Source organism: Myodes glareolus, chromosome 12 (assembly GCF_982192425.1).
Source record: "Myodes glareolus chromosome 12, mMyoGla1.1, whole genome shotgun sequence".
In the NCBI taxonomy this organism is placed as follows: domain Eukaryota; kingdom Metazoa; phylum Chordata; class Mammalia; order Rodentia; family Cricetidae; genus Myodes; species Myodes glareolus.
Genome location: NC_142037.1, coordinates 35,140,966 through 35,159,885, shown reverse-complemented (window position 1 = coordinate 35,159,885; position 18,920 = coordinate 35,140,966). Strand labels below are relative to the sequence as shown.

General features: G+C 42.3%; 1 pseudogene; it reads right to left on the bottom strand.

Annotated features, from left to right (window-relative positions):
• Positions 1–3,355: 3,355 nt before the first annotated feature.
• LOC148120244 (small ribosomal subunit protein uS15-like) lies at positions 3,356–4,065 on the bottom strand (annotated as a pseudogene).
• Positions 4,066–18,920: the final 14,855 nt, after the last annotated feature.

Sequence of the window (18,920 nt, the reverse complement as noted above, 5' to 3'; positions counted from 1 at the left end):
AGCTAAATAACTTCCAATCCCTTTCCTATAACACTGATATGAGGAGCATAATCGCAGGTCCAAAGTCTCAGAACAAGACTCGAAAAACTTTTTTTTTTTTTAAAGAATCATGACATTTTTATTGTAGTTTTTAAGTCATGGATATTATGTCCATGATTATAAAAACTCATAAAACTTAATAGTTTGCCTGCCCCTTCATACTCTGCCTAATACTATGACTGTCACCCTATTAACAGAAGATAAATCTGTGTTTCTATACCATTTAGAACACTATTTGTACCACCAAGGAAAGCCTGAGTTCACTGGCCACCTGCCCCTTGGTGCCTGCAGATCAGTCGCTCACACTGGACACAGCATAGAGCTGGTCGCAGAAATACCTGCCTGCGCCCTCAGCGTCCAACCGCTCAGCTAGAAGACATTTGAGTTCCAGCTTCTGCCCCTGGAGGAGCTGACTCGGAACGTGGCTACTGCGGTCAGACCTCTTCTTCCTCCTTTTTTCTACCCTTTCTTCCTCCTCTTCTTTCTTCCTCCTCCTCTTCTTCTTGAATTTGTTATATATATAGTTCCTATGCTGAGAACCCAGAACAGGAAATAATAGACTAGATCCCTGGTGATGCACTTCAATGCCAGCGCAATCAAAGGCAGGTAGACCTCTTGAGTCTGAGGTCGGCCTGGTCTACAGAGTGAGTTCCAGGACAGCCAGGACTACACAGAGAAACCCTGTCTCAAAACCACACACACACACACACACACACACACACACACACCACTAGATGGCCTCATCTGCTTACATCAGTGTATTGAAACTTAATTTGTGAATTTTGACAATTTCAATATATATTGAATATATCAAACATATATTGAATACATAATATATTGAGATATAATATATATATCAGGCATAGTGATGTCTTTAATCCCAGTACTCAGGAGGTAGAGGCAGGTAAATCTTTTTGAGTTTGAGGCTATCCTGGTCTACACAGTGAATTCCAGGACAGCCAGAGCTATGTAGTGAAACCCTGTCTTGAAAAAAAAATGATAACAGGAGTTAGAGTTTCCATCTGCTGCATGCCTTCAGAACTCCAGCACAGTACATCACTGAGCAAACTTCTTCACATCTGTTTCAGAACACTTCTTAAGCCACAACCCCAAACAAAATTTGTAGGGGGTGGGAAGATGCATGCTTTTCAAGGAAGGGTGTTGCCTAATGCCTGAGATGATTCAGTAAGGTTTCTGGAACCCAAATAAAGTATTCAGTTAATTAAGAATCTTTAACTTTTGGAGCTCAGTGTGGTGGTACACTCTTCAATCCCAGCACTTGGGAGGCAGAGGCAAGTGGGTCTCTGTGACTCTGAGGCCAGTCCCTTCTACATAGCGAGTTCCAAGACAGCCAGAGCTACATAGTAGAGAAACCCTGTCTGGAAAAATAAATTCTGACTTCTCTCAAATCTCCCAGCTTCTCCCTGATTAGCTCAAATAATGCTAGCATTCCAAGAAGCAGCTCACAGTGCTGTTGGGAGACACTGTACCCCACTGGCCTTCCAGGTGGGTCCTCTCAGCACAGAACCCACCAGGCTGCAAAGGATAGTCCATGAGCAAAGGCTGATGAGTCATATTTGGAAGCTGGGTGGCATATTTGGACCATAGGTGACACCTGTAGTGGGTTCCACCTAATGGGATGGACCAGTGGAATCATGGCATCCTCTCCTAGGTGTCATTGGTCTATGCTGTCAGGATTAAGACATAGCCTTGAGTCACCTGCTTTTGAGTCATTGAGACACTCGCTGCAGAGAACAGCCAAGAGGAAGAAGACCGAGGAGGGGTGTGTTTGTAACAGGACAGAGATGGCAAGAAACACGAGCCCAGATTCACAAGACAGTGACAGTGCTTACAGTGTTTGATTACCCCTAGAAGCCAAATCTTCTGTCAAGGCTGAGGTGGGGAGATTTTGTATCCAATACCATACATCAATGGTCCTCAACCTGTGGGTTGTGACCCCTTTAGGGGTTGAGCAACCCTTTCACAGGGGTCACCTAAGACCATCAGAAACATGAGATATTTGCATTTTTATTCGTAACAGTAGCAAAATTAAAGTTATGAAGTAGCAATGAAAATAATTTTCTGGTTTGGGGGTCACAACATGAGGAACTGTATTCAAGGGCTGCAGCATTCGGAGGGTTAAGAACCACTGCTGTAGACCATGCTACATTTCTTCCCTTTGGCATATCTGGCATGTTTTATTAGCATAGTGTCCTTCAGGTCCAGCCATGCGCTGATGATTGATAGAATTCCTTCTTTTTATATGGTGGACATGAGCAAACTTATATTTAAACAGCAATTTTGGTGATCTGAGTCTGAACCTGAGACTAAGATCCGGGTCGTTTAAAAGTTTTACATTTTGTTTGTGCAGAGCCTCCACAATCTTTCCAATAACTGTATACATTCACATCCCCAACAAACACCCTCTCCCCAACAGTACCATTCCATCCCTCTCTTCCATAATCACCACCTCACCAGGAACCACACACCTTTTGTAAATGTTTTCCAAAACATTTGGATGCTATTGTTAGTGAAACTTGTTTCCATTCTGTTGCTTTGGAATTGCTTGCTACATCCTCATATAAATATTACCGAGTTTTGTCCACTGGTCAAGCAGTCTATACTCTTGTTACATTTGTATATTATGACCTCATTATAGATTATTTAGAGTTCTGTGTGTAGGCAATCATTTTATCTATAACTAAAAAAAAAATCTTAGTTCTTCTTTTCCAATCATTATAGTTCTTATTTAATTGCCCTGGCTGGGATTGCCTCTTAGTGCCCCATTAAATGGAAATGGTTTAGAAAAGCTAATATGCTTGTCTTATTCTCAGCCTTGGGAGGAAAGCATCAAAAAATCAAAATTAAATATTATTATCTGAGCGCATACCTTCTAGTGAGATTTCTGGATCCTTTGAGGTGATATTTGTGGTAGTTTTAACATTTTTATCACATTTAGTTTATTTGGGCCTGTGTCGCACACACACGTGCACACGCCACTGGGTAATGCACAGAAGATGGTTTTCACCGTCCATCATGTGGATTCCTAGGTCCAAACTGAGGTTATCGGGCCTGGAGACAGAGTCATTAGCCACCCAGTTATCGCTATATATAATAGATACCCTTTTCAAACTTCTTAAACTCCTTTCCACTCCTAGTTTGTTAAGAACTCTTACGAATGACAGTTGAAATTTATCAGGTGAATTTTTTTTTTTGTACCTGTTGAGACGATCTTGTGGTTTTTCTCTTTCCTGCTGTTAAATAATTTGAGGACTTTCAGATGTTGCATCTTGCTTCAATTCTTGGACTACATTCGGCATAATTTTTTTTATTCAAAGTTATTTTATTGCTTGTGTACACAAGAGAATTTGTGGCACTAAATCAGAGACTGTGGATGACTCATATTTCCAGTTTGTGTGGGAGACTCGCTTAGTCTTATAATAACGAGCCAGCCGGTGAAATCTGCTATCAGAACCAGGTGGAATTTAGCATCCTTCTCCTTTCTGTTCCTCTCAACATGCTTTCTGACAGTGACTGCCTTCTTAACCAAATGGTAGAGATCCTCAAGGAAATCAGGGACAAGGCCTTTGGACTTAAGGATTCTCAAGATTTTATTACCAGTCACAAAATGGACCTGTGCTACACCATGTAAGTCCCTCAGGATCATGCCTATTTGGGAGGGAGCGAGGCCTTTCTTGACCAGTTTGTAAATCTGTTCCTTCACGTCAGTCAGCTTCAGCCACGTGGGGACAGCACCAGGACAGGCCCTTACCGGGAGCATGCATGCAACCCATGATGGAGGAGGTCTGGCAGCAAAGAGTTGGCATAATTTTTTGCATATTGGTTGATTTGGTAATGTCTTCGTGTCTGGACTGACAAGGGATATTAGCCCATCTGTTTCTTTTTCTGTATTGACTTTGTACAGTTCAGGTTTCATTATCACCCTGGATTTACAAAATAAACTTAAGTTTCTAGGGGAAACTGTATAAGAATAGTTAATATTTCTTTCTTAAATGATTGACAGCATTCAACAGTAGCATCACGCATATTTTCCTTCTCTTTTTAAAATAAATCTTCTTTTATTTCCTATGTATGTATGAATGCCTCTATGTATGTAAGTGAATTGTATGCATGCCTGGTGCACATGGACACCTAAGAGGGTATTAGATTTCCTAGAACTGGAGAGAAGCGGTGAGCTGACTTGTGGGTGCTGGGAACCAAGTCTGAGTCCCCTGCAAGAATAGCAAGTGCTCTTAACCTGCCGACCAGTTAGCATATTTTCTATTTCGTATGTTTTTTTAATTAAAAAACATTTTTAAAAACTGTATTATTTTTGTTTTATATATATTGGTGTTTTGCCTGCATGTATGTCTGTGTAAGGGTGTCAAATCCCCTGGAGCTAAAGTTACAGACAATTGTGAGCTGTCATGTGGATAGATGCTGGGAACTGAACCCTGGTCCTCTGGAAGAGCAGTCAGTGCTTTTTACCGCTGAGTCTGTTTTAGCAAGTGAACATCTTTAGGTGTTTGTCTCCTTTAGCAGGGCTCTAATACCATGCTATAAAGCAACCTGTAAAGCTCTTGAACACTGATCATAATTGTGGTCTCCAGTCTCTAAAATTCTGATTTTTTAAAAAATATTTTTTGGTTTTTCTCTCTTTTCAATGAACTTTGCCAAGGGCTACTAAATTGTCTTACTCTTTTCTTTATAATTTAAAAACACTTTAATTTTATGTGTACAGGTGTCCTGACCGCATATGACTGGGTATCATATGCACGCATTGCTTGAGGTGGGCAGAGGGCATCTGATCTCCTGGCAGTAGAATTGCAGGTGGTTATGAGCTACCATGGCAGCTGGGATTCCAACCCAGGTCCTCCTAAAGAGCAGCCAGTATTTTTAACTGCTGGGCCTTCTCTCCAGTCCTTCTCTTACTCTTTTCAGTAAATATACTATCTCTATTAGTGTTACTGATTTTTGTATTTTATAGTTTCTTCTAAATATTTTTGCTCCATTTTGTCTAACCCTTTTTAAACTTTTTTATTGAAGCTTTGGGGGTTTCAAATCATGAACCCCAATTCTGTTCACCTTCCAGCTCCCTCAGATTCCCCCCTCATCCCTATTGCATCCCCCCATGACAGAAAACAAAACAAAGTAAGAAATCAAGCAAACAAAAGCAAGAAAAACAACAACAACAACCAACCAATAAACCAAAACAGAACAAAATCCACCCCTGAAACAGAAAAATCTCTGCTTCTCCTTCTCTCCTGCCTCCCCATCACCTCTTCATCCTCCCTGATGGCTTTGGAGGCTTCGGTCCCATCGACTTGAATGACCACTGTTCATTGCAATGAGTCATTGGTCTGGTTCAGGCCTCTGGTGTTTGGTACACCATCCTCACTTGAATCTCACCAGAGCTCCTCTGGGGTATTCTGTGTTTTGGAGACCTTGTGGGTATTATTCCACAGGACCAGTCCCTTCACAAGCTCCAGCAGGACCTAAATGGGGTAGATGCTAGGGTGGATCAATCCAAGGGCCAGTCGTGGGCCTGGGTGTTAGCCAGGCAGGTATGATAGAGCCACTGGGGCCACCCGCCTCAGGTGGAGTAGTCAGCTCCCCTACACACATGCCCTCAGGGTAGGTTCATCTTAACCTGTGGTGAGGGGTGGGAGCCTTCTCTCCCGAGTGCAGGGGGCCAGCTCTCTTGTTGTAGTGGGGAACGAGAGATGAGGCCAGCTTTCCCAGGGCAATGAAGGGAGGCACTGTCTCAGTATAGTCCTCTGATTTCATTGGGCATGGTTCCTAAGGCCTCCTGAGGTGCTACTGATCAGACGTCAACACAGACCACAGTTGTGGCCGAACCACAGACTCAGACATGGCCCTGGGCAGCAACTTAGACTGGGATGATATCCTGGCTCTGGGTGGAGGGAATGGCCACTCGGGTGGGAATGGTTCTGGCAACCGTGTGGTCGCCCGGACACCATAAAGGCCTCAGTTTGCAGCCCCAACCCTGCACCTCTATATGACCATTAGTGGCAGTGCAAGACCCGTACTTCAGATCAGACTTCCCCCTCACCCCCAGCAATGGTAGGACTATGGACCTCAACACGGTCCTTTGTAGCATCTGGGTCTTGATGTACCCACTGCCCCCGGCGGCAGTATGACCCTGAGACACTAACTTGACCCTTGATCTTGGGTGTCTGCATGGCTTTTGATGATAGCAAGAGCACTGAACATCAGCACAGACCCTGGCTGCAGAGGGGCCATGAACCCTGACATAGCTCTCAGCTGTCGCTCGGGCCCAGGCATCACCGTGTCATTGAGTAGCTGCGCAGGTCACTCAGACATGGTTGTATCCTGGTCCTCAGATACCAACACCGACTCAGGTGGCTGGTTTGACCCCAGACTTCTTCATTCCACGTATGAAAATCCAGACCCTGACTGCTACAGGACCGTTTTGTCTAGCTTTCAAGTCAAAACCTTGATCATTAATACTTCCCCTCGTCTTCTTCTTCCTCTACGGCAAGACCTCGCTATGTAACCCAGTCTGACTTGGAACTTGAAATTCTCCCTGTCTCAGTCTTCAGAGCACTGGGATTACAAGTGTGCACCACCACACAGGCTCTCAAGGTTTTCCTTTTCACTAATGGAAATGCTTATGTTTTTATGAAGCCCTGCTCGGCTTGTTTATTGTTCTTATCATTCAGTTGAAATTTTTCTAATTTTTACATAGTTTCTTCTCTGATCCGTATTAATACGAGTATTGTATAAATTCCAAATGTGTCTTCCCCCCCCCTATTTTTTTCCTTTTTATTGATAAAAGGTGCTTCCCCCTCAATGTATCCTGGTTACGGTTTCTCAACCTTCTATTCCTCCCAGTTCTTCCCACCCCACCCCCAATCTGGATCTACTTTCTTTCTGACTCTCATTAGAAAAAAGCAAGACCAGGCTTCCAAGTGATAATAGTAAAATATAACAAAATGCAATACAAGGAGATAAAACAAAGCGATCACACTGAAGTTGGACAAGGCAAATGAAGAGAAGGAAAACAGCATAAGAATCAGACCCACTCATTCGAACACTCGAGAGTCCCATAAAAAAACCACTAAACTGGAAGCCATGATCTGTACCCAGAGGATCTGGTGCAGACCTGGGCAGGCCCTGTGCAGGCTGCCTCAGACTCTGAGTTCACATGACCTTTGATCCTGTTGACTCACAAAGCCTAGTTTTCTTGGTGTCCTCCGTCCCCTCTGGCTCTTACACTGTTTCCACCTCATCTTTCAAGGGGTTCATTGAGCCCTGAGGGGAGGGATTTGATGGGGACTTCCCATTGAGGACTGAGTGTTCTGAGGTCTCTCACTCTCTGCTTATGTCTGGCTGTGGGTCTCTATTTTCCAGCTGCTGCAGGAGGAAGTTTTTCTGATGATAAAATATGGCTGAGCAAGACACTGATCTTTGAGTACAAGGGAATATCAGTAGGAGTCATTTTATTGTTACCTTTTTTTTAAAGAACAGTAGTACCTGGTTTTACCCTAGGTCCCTGGGCTACCTAGTCTCTGGTTTTTGGTCACCCAACCAGTGTCAGATATGGGTTCCATCTCGTGGTGTGGGCCTTCAGTCAGATGAGACATTGGTTGGTTACTCCCACAAGCTTTGTGCCACTGTTGCCCTGGCATATCTTGCAGGTGGGACACCATTGTAGATTAGAGGGTTTGCAACTGGGTTGGTGTTTGTTTCTCCTTTGGTAGCATGCAGAGTATCTTCCTGGACAAAATACCCTCGTGTGCAGTGAGGAAAGCTCTATGTAGGCACCGGCTGGACTTCTCCATGTTCGATGAGTTGTGTCGGAGTTGTCTTCAGCAATGGGGTCTGGCCATCAGTTTGTGGAGAGTAACTGCCTGGGTTGTTTGGTGAGTCCCAGGGGACCCCTTTGGCCAACATCTCAATTAGATGTAACCCAATCCCAGTACTAGAGATGGTGACAATAGATGGCCAGTTGGGACTGTCTCCCCCGTTTTTAGTCATTTTTATTTAAACTGCCTTTATATATGTATATATTTTAAAAAGCATCTAATGTATAGGGTTTTCACATTATCCCTCAAATGACCCTTAATTTTAGCTGTCTCTCTGCATCCCCTTCTTCGTCTTCCTTTCCTTTGCCCTTTCTCACTTTATCCCCCCATTCCAGGCCTTCCCGTCTGTCCATAACTATCTATTCTGATTCCTTTCCTTAATGAAATCTATCTGTAGGCTCCACTCCCTTACTCTACACCTACCCTCTGTGGCTCTATGGATTGTAGCTTGGTTATCATTGACTTTACAGTTAATATCCACATATAAATGAATGTATACCATCTTTGTCTTTCTGGGCCTGGGTTTCCTCACACAGGATGAATTTTTTCTAGTTCCATCCATGTACCTGAATATTTCATGATGTTGTCTTACTTCTGCTAAAACTTCAAGTAATATATTGAATAGGTATGGAGAGAGTAAACATCTTTGTTCCTTATTTTATTGGAATTGTTTTGAGTTTTTTCCATTTAAGTTGATGTTCGCTATGGACTTGCTGTAAATTGCATGTAGTATGTTGAGGTATGTCACTTGTTATCGGCGAATCAATCCCACACCAGTTATGTTTTAAGGGGTTATTTATTTTGGGGGGTAAAACTTACATACACCATAAACCGTCAGGAAGGGAGCCTAGTCGCAGGAGCCGGGAGCAGGAGCCAGGAGCAAGCACCGGAACCAAGAGCCGGAACCAAGAGAGCCTGATCCGGATCTGCTTCTCTTTTTAAAAGAGAAATATACCACGCCCCAGTGGGCTGGTATTTCAGCAGCTATTGGCTGACGGAGCGGAAGTCGCTCCCCGCTGCACTGTGGGCTCGTATTTCAGCGACTATTGGTTGAGGCAGCGGAAGTTACTCCCACAACAACTTGTATCCCTAAGTCTCCAGAACTTTTATAATGAAGGGGTGTTGGTTTTTTTCAACAACCTTTTCTGCATCTGATGAGATGACCATGAGGTTTTTGCCTTTCACTTTGTTTATATGTTGTATTACATTTATTGATTTATGTGTGTTGAACCATCCTTGAATCTCTGGGATGAAGCCTACATGATTATGGTGAATGATCTTTTTGGTGCCTTCTTGGATTCAGTTTGCAAGTATTTTATTAAGTACCTTTATATCTATGTTCATAAAGGAAATTGGTCTGTAATTTTCATTCTTTGTTGGTTCTTTGTGTGGTTTGGGAATCAAGGTAACCATGACCTTGTAAAATGAACTGGGCAATGTTCCTTCTGTTTCTATTTTGTGGTATGATTTGAGGAGTATTGGCATTAACCCGTCTTTGAGAGTCTGGTAGAATTCTGCACCACGATCATCTGGCCCTTGGATTTGAGGGGGTAGGTGGGTGAGGACTGGGAAATTTTTAATGACTGCTTCTATTTCACTAGAGGTTATAGGCCTGTTTGACTTACTTATCTGATCTTGATTTAACTTTAAGTGGCATGTATCGAGAAAATTATTCATTTCTATTAGATTTTCCAATGTGTTGGAGTACAGGTTTTTAAAGTATGTTATTATGATTCTCTGGATTTCCTTGGTATCTGTTATGTTCCCCTTTTCAATTCTAATTTTGAAAATTTGGATATCCTCTCTCGATATTTTAGCTAATTTGGGTACAGGTTTTTCTGTCTTATTGATTTTCTCAAAGAACCAGCTTTTCGTTCCATTGATTCTTTGTATTGTTTTGTTGTTTCTGTTTTATTGATTTCAGCTCTGAATTTATTTTTTTCCTGCCATTTACTCCTTTTTGGTGCAATTTTTTGTTTTTGTTCTAGAGTTTTTAGGTGTTCTGTTAAGTTGCTAGTATGAGATCTCCCCAATTCTTTTATGTAGACACTTAGTGATAGGAACTTGCCTCTTAGCATGACTTTCATTGTGTCCCTTAAGTTTGCGTATGTTCATTCAATTCTAGAGAGTCTTTAATTTCTTTCTTAGTTTGTCTCCCCCCATTTTTCATTCAGTAGAGAGCCATACAGTCTACATAAGTTTGTAAGTTTTCTGTTGTTGTTGGTAACCAGTTCTAATCTGTAGTAGTCAGATAGGATGCAGGGTGTTATTTCAATTTTCTTGTACCTGTTGAGACTTTATTTCTGTCTGTATGTAGTCAATTTGAGGGAAAGTTTGATGTAGTGCTGAGAAGAAGGTCTATTTTTTTGTGTTTTGGTAAAATGTTCTGTAAGTACGTTAGGTCCATTTAGTTTATGATGTCAGTTAGTTCCAGTATTTCTCTCTTTAGCTTCTGACTGGATGACCTGTCTATTGGAAAAAGTGGGTGTTGAAGTCTCCCACTATCACTGTGTGAGGGTCGTTATGTGATTTGAGCTGTAGTAGTATTTCTTTTACAAACTGGAGTGTCCTTGTGTTTGATGCATAGATGTCAAGAATAGCAACGTTCTCTTGGTGGATTTTTTTTTCCTTTGATGAATATGTAGTGCCTTTTCCTATCTCTTCTGATTAATTTTGGTTTGAAGTCTATTTTGTCAGATATTAAAATGGCTATGCCAGCTTGCTTCTTAGGTCCATTTGCTTGGAATATCTTTTCCTAACTCGTTACCCTGAGGTAAGATCACTTTTTGATGTTGAGCTATGTTTCTTGGATGCAGCAGCAGGATGGATCCTGTTTTCACATCCATTCTGTTAGTCTCTTTCTATTGGGGAACTGAGAGCATCAGTGTTGAGAGATGTCAGTGAGCAGTCGTGTTGATTCTTGTTATTTTGTTGTTGTTGTTGTTGTATGTTTCCCCTTGTTTGATTTTTTTCTGGGATTATTTATTTCTTGTGTTTCCTTGGTGAGACTAAGCTCTTGGGGTTGAAGTTTTCCTTCAAGAACTGTCTGTAGGACTGGATTTGTAGATAGATATTGCTTAAATTTGGTTTTATCATGGGATGTCTTATTTTCTCCATCTACGGTGGTTGAAATTTTGCTGGTTATAGTAGTCTTGGCTGGCATCTGGAGTCTCTTAGAATCTGAAGCACATTCATCCGGGCCCTTTTAGAGTCTCCACTGAAAAGTCAGGTGTAATTTTAATAGGTCTACCTTTATATGGTACTTGGTCCTTTTCTTTTGCAGCTTTTAAAATTCTTTGTTCAGTACATTTAGTGTTTTGATTTTATGTCCCGTGGGCACTTCCTCTTCTGTTCCAGTATATTTAGTGTTCTTTATGCTTCTTGTACCTTGATAGATATCTCCTTTAGGTTATGGAAATTTTCTTTTATGATTTTGTTGAATATATTTTCTGCATCTTTGACCTCGTAGTCTTCTTTCCTTTATTTCTAATATTCTTAGATTTGATCTTTTCACCGTGTCCCAGATTTTCTGGATAATTTTTTTCAGAAGAGTTTTTTGTTGTTATTGTTTGTTTGTTTTAGATTTAACATTTTATTTGACCAATATATCCATTTCTTCTATTGTATCTTCAATACGTGAGATTTTCTCATCCATCTCTTGTATTTCATCGGTGAGATTCGCTCTGTAGTTCCTGTTCGAGTTCCTAAATTTTTCATTTCCAGAGTTTCCTCAGTCCAGATTTTCTTTATGGATTCTACTTCTACTTTCAAGGCTTGAACAGTTTGATTCACTTCCTTCCACTCTTTGCCTTTCCACAGACTTCTATAAGGGATCTATCCACTCCCTCTTTAAGGACTTCTATCATATTCATAAAGATTGGGTTTATGAGCACAAGGTCTTTCTCTCGTGCTCCAGCTATGTTGGAATATTCAGGGCCTGTTGTGGTAGGGTTGCTGGGCTCTGGGGGACACATATTGTCTTGGCTGTTATTGGCTGTCTTTTTATGTTGGCATTTAGGCATCTGGAATTGGGATGATTGTAATTCTGGGAGCTGATGTTTGGTCTTGTCTTTGTTTGCTGGGTATTTTGTTCCTGGGTTTCTCTTTTCTCTCTGGTTTTCAGGGGAGTGAGATGCCTGTGTGTTCCCTGGTAGGGAATTCTTCAGGGATTCTGATAGGTGTGGCTACTAAATCCTCCAGGTAAAAATGTGTTTCTGGGTATTGGGAGCTGACTATTAGGAATGGAGAGGGCTGGGGGAGGGTAAAGGGGTCCACTGGAGGGAAGATAGCTGGGTATTCCACTAGGATCTGCTTAGTCCCCTGGAAATGAGGGCAAAGGGTGAGGAGAGGCTGCAGCAGCATGTCTGCTACAGAGCTGGGGACGAGACTGGGGGATTGGATTTGTAGGAGCACAGGGAGAGCACAGGTAGGAAGATCTGGTAGTGACCTGTGGGTTGCCAGGGAGTGCCTGCTTGGAGTTGGAGGCTGGAATAAAGCAATGGGTGTGGGAGGGAGTTTGGAGGGGAAGATCTTGTGATCAACTGAAATGGGAAGGGAGGTGGCAGCAAGATGTTTGGCTGCAGAGCTGGGGAGGAGACTGGGGAACTGGATCTGCAGGGGTAGAGGGAGAGGTGAAGATCTGCAGTCAGCCTGCCTGCTTCTGTGGCCGGAGGGTGTACGTGTTTTCTACACATTTATTATTTCTAATTTCTTACTCAATTCCATTAGAGAACACAATTTCAATAATTTTCAATTTATAGAGCTTTTAGTGCACTGAATTTCAGTGCACAGAATTTGTGAACAAATTATCTATAGGATAGAGTGTTCTAGAAACATTTTCTAAGTTGGGAGGGTGGTTGATTTTTAGATCAGTGATGACACTATCACGCTCTTAGCTTGACTAGTCACTCTAGCAGTCACTTGGCAAGCCATGTCACGTCATCCATGACTGTGGAGTGTCTGTTCATCTCTAACTCTGTGCATTTCTGATTTGAGACTTTGAAGTTTGTTATTAGGTGCATATGTACGTTTGAGAGTCAGGTTACTCTGATGGGCTCACATTTTTGTTATTTTATATTCTTTATCTTTGCTAATGTTCCATCTCGGCTCTATTTTCACATTAAGAAATGAACATACCGAATTAAACTTACTTATACTATCATGAAGAGACAGAATTATTTAAAAAGATGTCTAGGATATCATAAACTCAAGGACAACTACTTAAACGTAAAAAGAGGTCCGGAGAGATAGCTCAGCTGTTAAAAGCACTTGCTGCTTTTCCAGAGGACCTGGGTTCAATTTCCAGAACTTACATGGTGGGTCAGGAATGTCTGTAATTCTAGTTCCAACAGCTCGGATGTCCTCTAGCCTCCTCTCCTACACATCCACATAAATAAAAGTGAATACAGCTCTACAAATCGTTTACATAAAATGTTAGATTAAAACCATAAAGGTCAGAAAAGGGGTAGAAGTTGAGAGCCATAAAGGCTAAATGAAACAAGTAGAATATAATAACAAAGACTTGATATCAACAATCATTTTACACACTAATCATCAAAATATACCTTCAAAAGGCAGAGACCACCAGTGTGGATTAGAAAGCCAGATTCCACTATAGAGTGTCTTAAACAAACAAAGAAAACCAATTTAGATAGAGACTAAGAGAGAATGGCCAGAGACCATGTAGACAGCAACACTGTGCACTGATGAGACCGATTCACAGTAGCCATGCCAGAAACCGGAAACCGCTGTATCAATGTCACACAAAGAAGATTTTAGATCAGAGACTATTGAAGATAGAGAGGAGCCTTATACAATGATGGAAATGTTAATTTTCAAAGAAGATATTGTAATTCTTAATGTATATTCATCAAACAAGAGAGGAGCATAATGCACGAGGCAAACTCTGATAGAACTGCAAAGAACAACAGATGAACCCAACGCTAGAGGATTGGTGGCAACTTCAACACTCATCTACCCAGAATGAACAGATCCAGCTGGAAGAAAGTAAGGACACAGATGGCCTTCACAGTCAGTTCAAATCAGCCAACTGGACCAAACCGACATCCCTAGACTACGTCAAAGCTGAATGTGGATTATTGTAAGCACACACTCACCAAGGAAGATGACTTTTTGTGCCATAAGCTGTACACTAACAAAATTTAAAGAATAAAAATGATAAAACGTGTACCCTTAGATCACAATGTATTTTTTAAAGTAAAATTGTATTTTGGGAAGAAAAAAACATAACTGAGAAAAAATAGAAGAAAATAATGTTAGGAATACAGGAGAATGAGAGAAGTTAATACAAAAGTTTTCAAATTTTTCAGAGATCACAATGCATTTAAAGTATAACCACAGAAGGAAGGTGGAAGGAAACTCCCACACTCTTGGAGACTAAACGGTGCATTTCTAAATAGCACCCAGGTCAATGGAGAGGGCAGAACAATGAAAAGGGGAAAAAAATCTTTAACTGACATAAGAATATGGGGCAAAACTAGACTTTTTCCCGCCAAAATCAGGAGCCATGCAATGATGCCCGCTTAGACCATTTCCGACCAATGATACTGGAGAGTCTCTAAAGGTAAGGAAATGGATATAGACTAGGAAGGAAGAAACAAAGTTATTGGTTAACAAGTGATAGGAAAAGAAGGTTGGGAGTATGGCTTAGTTGGTAAAGTGTTTGCTGAGCAACCATGAGGATCTATGTAAATTCAAACTTCCAGAACCCACTTTTTAAAACCAAAGATGAGCTGGGTGTAGGAGCACACAGACTTAATCCCAGCATTCCAGAGGCTGAGACAGGCGGATCTCTGTGAGTCTGAGGCCAGCCTAATCTTCATAGGTAAACCTGTCTCAAATAAAACTATATATCCACCATGGCTGATCTATGACTACAGTCCCAGTGCTGGAGAGGCAGAGACTGGAGGGTCCCTGGGGTTTGCTGGTGAATTGGCGAGCTGTGGTTTCAGTGAGAGAGGCTGTCTCAAGACGTAAGGTGGGGAGGTTGGCATCTTTGCTAAGGGTCCCATTAACTCATGCTGCTTCATGCTGCTCCAGGGCTGTCTTTAGGAGTCAGCCCCGTGGCTGAAGACATCAAGACTAAAATAAAGAACTACAAGACTGCCCCCCTTTGGCAGCTGCTTCCCAAACCAGAAGAAGAGCAGTAGCTACTGGCAGAACTACCTAGCCTTCACCGCTGTGAGAAGGCAATGGCCACAGAGCACAAGGGGAGTGATGTCTGCATGAGTGGTACCTGCATGTGACCAAGCTCCCTATCCTGGGCCTCAGCCTGGGATGCTGAAGGCACATTTCCTGAAAAGATCGGACCTGCCTCTGTTTCTGCTCTCCTCTGCCTTCTGCCCTTCTCCCCAGATAGTAAAGGGGAACACCGGTGTGATGGATATTCTTGCTTGTCAAATTAACTACATCTGGAATTAACTAAAACCCCAAATGGAGGACACACGTATGAGAGATTTTTGCTTAATTTGAAATGGGAAGATGTGCCTCTAATCCAGATTTTTGATGTGGGAAAACAACCTTTAGTCCAGATCTTTAATCCAGATCTAATCTGGGTGGTGCCTTCTGCTGGTAGTTTATATATGGACACGGAAAAAGTGAGGGGTTTTTGCTGTTGATGTTGTTGTTGTTCGGGACAGGATTTCTCTATAGTTTGGGGGCCTGTCCTGGAACTAGCTCTTATAGACCAGGCTGGCCTTGAACTCACAGAGATCCACCTGCTTCTGCCTTCTGAGTGCTGGATTAAAGGCGTGTGCTACCACCGCCCGGCTTGGAAAGTTTAAATTCTTTATCTGTTTGTTTTCACCTTGTTAGCAAGTCCATTCCTTCGCTGACGTTAGAACCTACTTCTTCAGGATTCTAGCATAAACTGAAGACCAGCTGAGACATCCAGTCTTTTGGACTGAACAATAACTGACTTCTTGGACTTTCCATTGATAGGCAACCATTGTTGGATTAGCTGAATGCAGCCTGTGTCATTCTAATATAAATATGCACATGTTTGTTCTGTGTGTTCTGTAACTCTAGAGAGCCCTATGTAAAATAGATTTTAGTGCTGGAAGTGGTTCTAGAGCAACAGAAGTATAGGGATGACTCTTTTAAGTTTCTGAAATACACTTCCCAATTTGCCAGTGCCGAAGTTACTGAAGCCCCTCCGGTTTCTGAAACTTTTCCTGGGGGCTCAGAGAGGGTCCTGAAAGCCCATAGTGTGAACTATTTTAAACACTTAGGGACATAAACACACTCTGTTTTCCTGATTCACCTACTGTGGGCACCAACAGATTTGTTGACTCTGTACAGAAAACTTTTGACAGTTTGTGGAAAAATAAGGCAAATGCTGATGCTGGTCCATTGCCCTTAGCCTCTCTGGGTAGACTGTGACAAAGAATAGAATTGAGCTCCGTGATAAAATTAACATCGCAGACTATGGTGAAGGACAGTAATGACCTTAGTGACAGAGCTGACGGGCTCCAGATGTGTGTGGACAGTCTAAAGATTTCTAAGTGTGCCCCAGAAGAGAATCTTCTTTCCAGCAGTCACAGAGCTCAGGTTGCAGCCTGAAGCCCTCATTATAACATTGCCGGAATTACAGGAAAAATTCAAGTCCCAGCCTTGGAGGGTGTCGGTGGCTAAAGTATAGACATTAGTCAGTACAGAACGGAACCTTGTAACTTGGGACGGGGATGTGTGGGAGGACCCTGCTGAAATGGAGAACTATGAACCATCAAATTCTCAAGGGTTAATCTCACCTGAGGAAGTAGTCTCTCTAATCTGAGTTCCATCCCTAATCTCAGTTCCATCCCTTGAAATATTGCCCTTTTCACTTTTGACTGAGGAAATTAATCCTTCATTGTCTGCTAAACCAGCAGTGACTTACTTTCTCTGAAGGAGATGCCAGACAATACAGTTCTGATGTCCCTCGGGGCCCACCAATAGTTGCCTTTAGACCTCTAACCAGACTTAAGACAAAGCAGGCACACAGAGGAGAGGCAGAAAGTGTGGTCCATGAGGAGGTGCACTACACTACCAAAGAGCTCAATGAGTTTGTTTGCTAATTTGTTCAAGCAGAAGTCTGGGAAATACGTGTAGGAATGGATCTTAACGACGTGGGATAATGGTGAGTCAGGCTGAGTTTACTGATATGGGCCCGCTGAGTTTACTGATTTGGGCCCACTGAGTGGAGAGTCTGGGTTTAATATAGACGCTCCCTTAGTTTAAACAAATGTGACAAAAGTTTGTTTGAATGGTTTGCTAAAGTTTTCCTCAAAAATGGCCTCCTGAAAACGAGTTAGAGGTGCAAGATATCCCTTGGCCTAGCGTTGATGAAGGGATTTAGAAATGAAGGTAAATTGCAATGGTAGAGTGGACACGCGGTGTGAACCCTAATATTCCACAGTGGGAAGGCTCAGAGGACACACCCTTCACTAATCCTATAAGACACAAAAGAGTGAGGGGCACCAGTACATCTGGAGAGTTTTATTGTCACCCTTTTCCTTGTGCTGGACCATAGAGTGGGAGATGCTACTACTCAACTGGATGAATTAAATGCAATGGTTTAATTGACCCCCGAGGTAGCAGGGTCCAGGTGGCAGCCCTGAATTACCAAAGGCAAGGTGATCATAGTTATTGTAATGGGAAGCACAGACAGAGTAATGGCCATGGAGGCCTAGCCTGTAATGGTCAGCACAGGCAAGGTGAATTTTGTAGGGGCATGACTTGTATGAACTTGTGGTACTGGCTAATCAATCATAGTGTTTCCAGGCATGAAATAGATAGGAAACCTCATGAATTTTTGTTTGATCTGTATAAGCTGAAAAATTCTCAAACAAGTGAAAGGAAGGCTACATTGGATCATGACAAAGGGGAATCATGGCCTGTGAATCAGTTTCCAGACTTGAGCCAGTTTGCAGACCCAAAACCCCTTGAATGAAGGGATGGCCAGGACCCCCTGATGAAAGACCTTGACAAATTACCTAAGAGTTTTACTGTGGGCCTTTCTCCTGTCTTTCCTGAGAGGGACATACCATCTTTCACAAGGGTAACTCTACACCGAGGGGAAAGGAAACAACCAGACTTTATGGGGTCTATTGGATACCAGTTCTGAATGAACATTGATTCTGGGAGACCCCAAGAAACACTGTGGCCCTCCAGATAAACTAGGGGCTTATGGAGGTCAGGTGATTGATGAGTTTTGGCTGTGGTCCAACTCACAGTAGGTCCAGTGGGTCCCCAACTCATCCTGTGGTTATTTCCCCGGTCCCAGAATGTATAATTGGGGTAGAAATAATTAAAAGTTGGCAGAATTCTTATGTTGGTTCCCCGACCTGCAGAGTGGGGGCTATCATGGATGTAAAGACTAAATGGGAGCCTTAAGAGTTACCTCTGTCAAGGAAAATAGTGAAACGAAAACAGTATTGCATCCCTGAAGAAATCACAGAAATTAGTGCCATCATCAAGGACTTGAAAGATGCAGGGGTCGTGGTTCTCAACACATCTCCTTTTAATTCTATCCAGCCAGTGCAGAAGACAAATGGATCATGGACAACAACCGTTGCCCATCAAAAACTCAATCAAGTAGTGACTCTGATGGAAGCTGCCATACTAGATGTGGTGCCCTTGCTTAAGCAGATTAACACATCTCCTGGAACATGGTATGTAGTTATTGACCTACCAAATGCTTTTTTTCTCAATACCTATCCATAAGGACCACCAGAAGCAATTTGCTTTCAGTTGGCAAGGCCAACAGTAGACCTTTACACTTTTACTTCAAGGATATAGTAACTCTCCAGCACTGTGTCATGCATGACTTCCTCAGAGGGATCTTGATCATCTGTGTCTTCAATAAAATATCACATTGATTCACTATATTGACTGCATTATGCTGACTGGACCGAGAGAGCAGGAGGTAGCAACCACTTTGGACTCGTTGGTAACACATGTGCATCAGAGGTTGGGAAAGAAATCCAACCAAAAATTCAAGGGCCTTATATCTCAGTGAAATCCTTGGGGTCC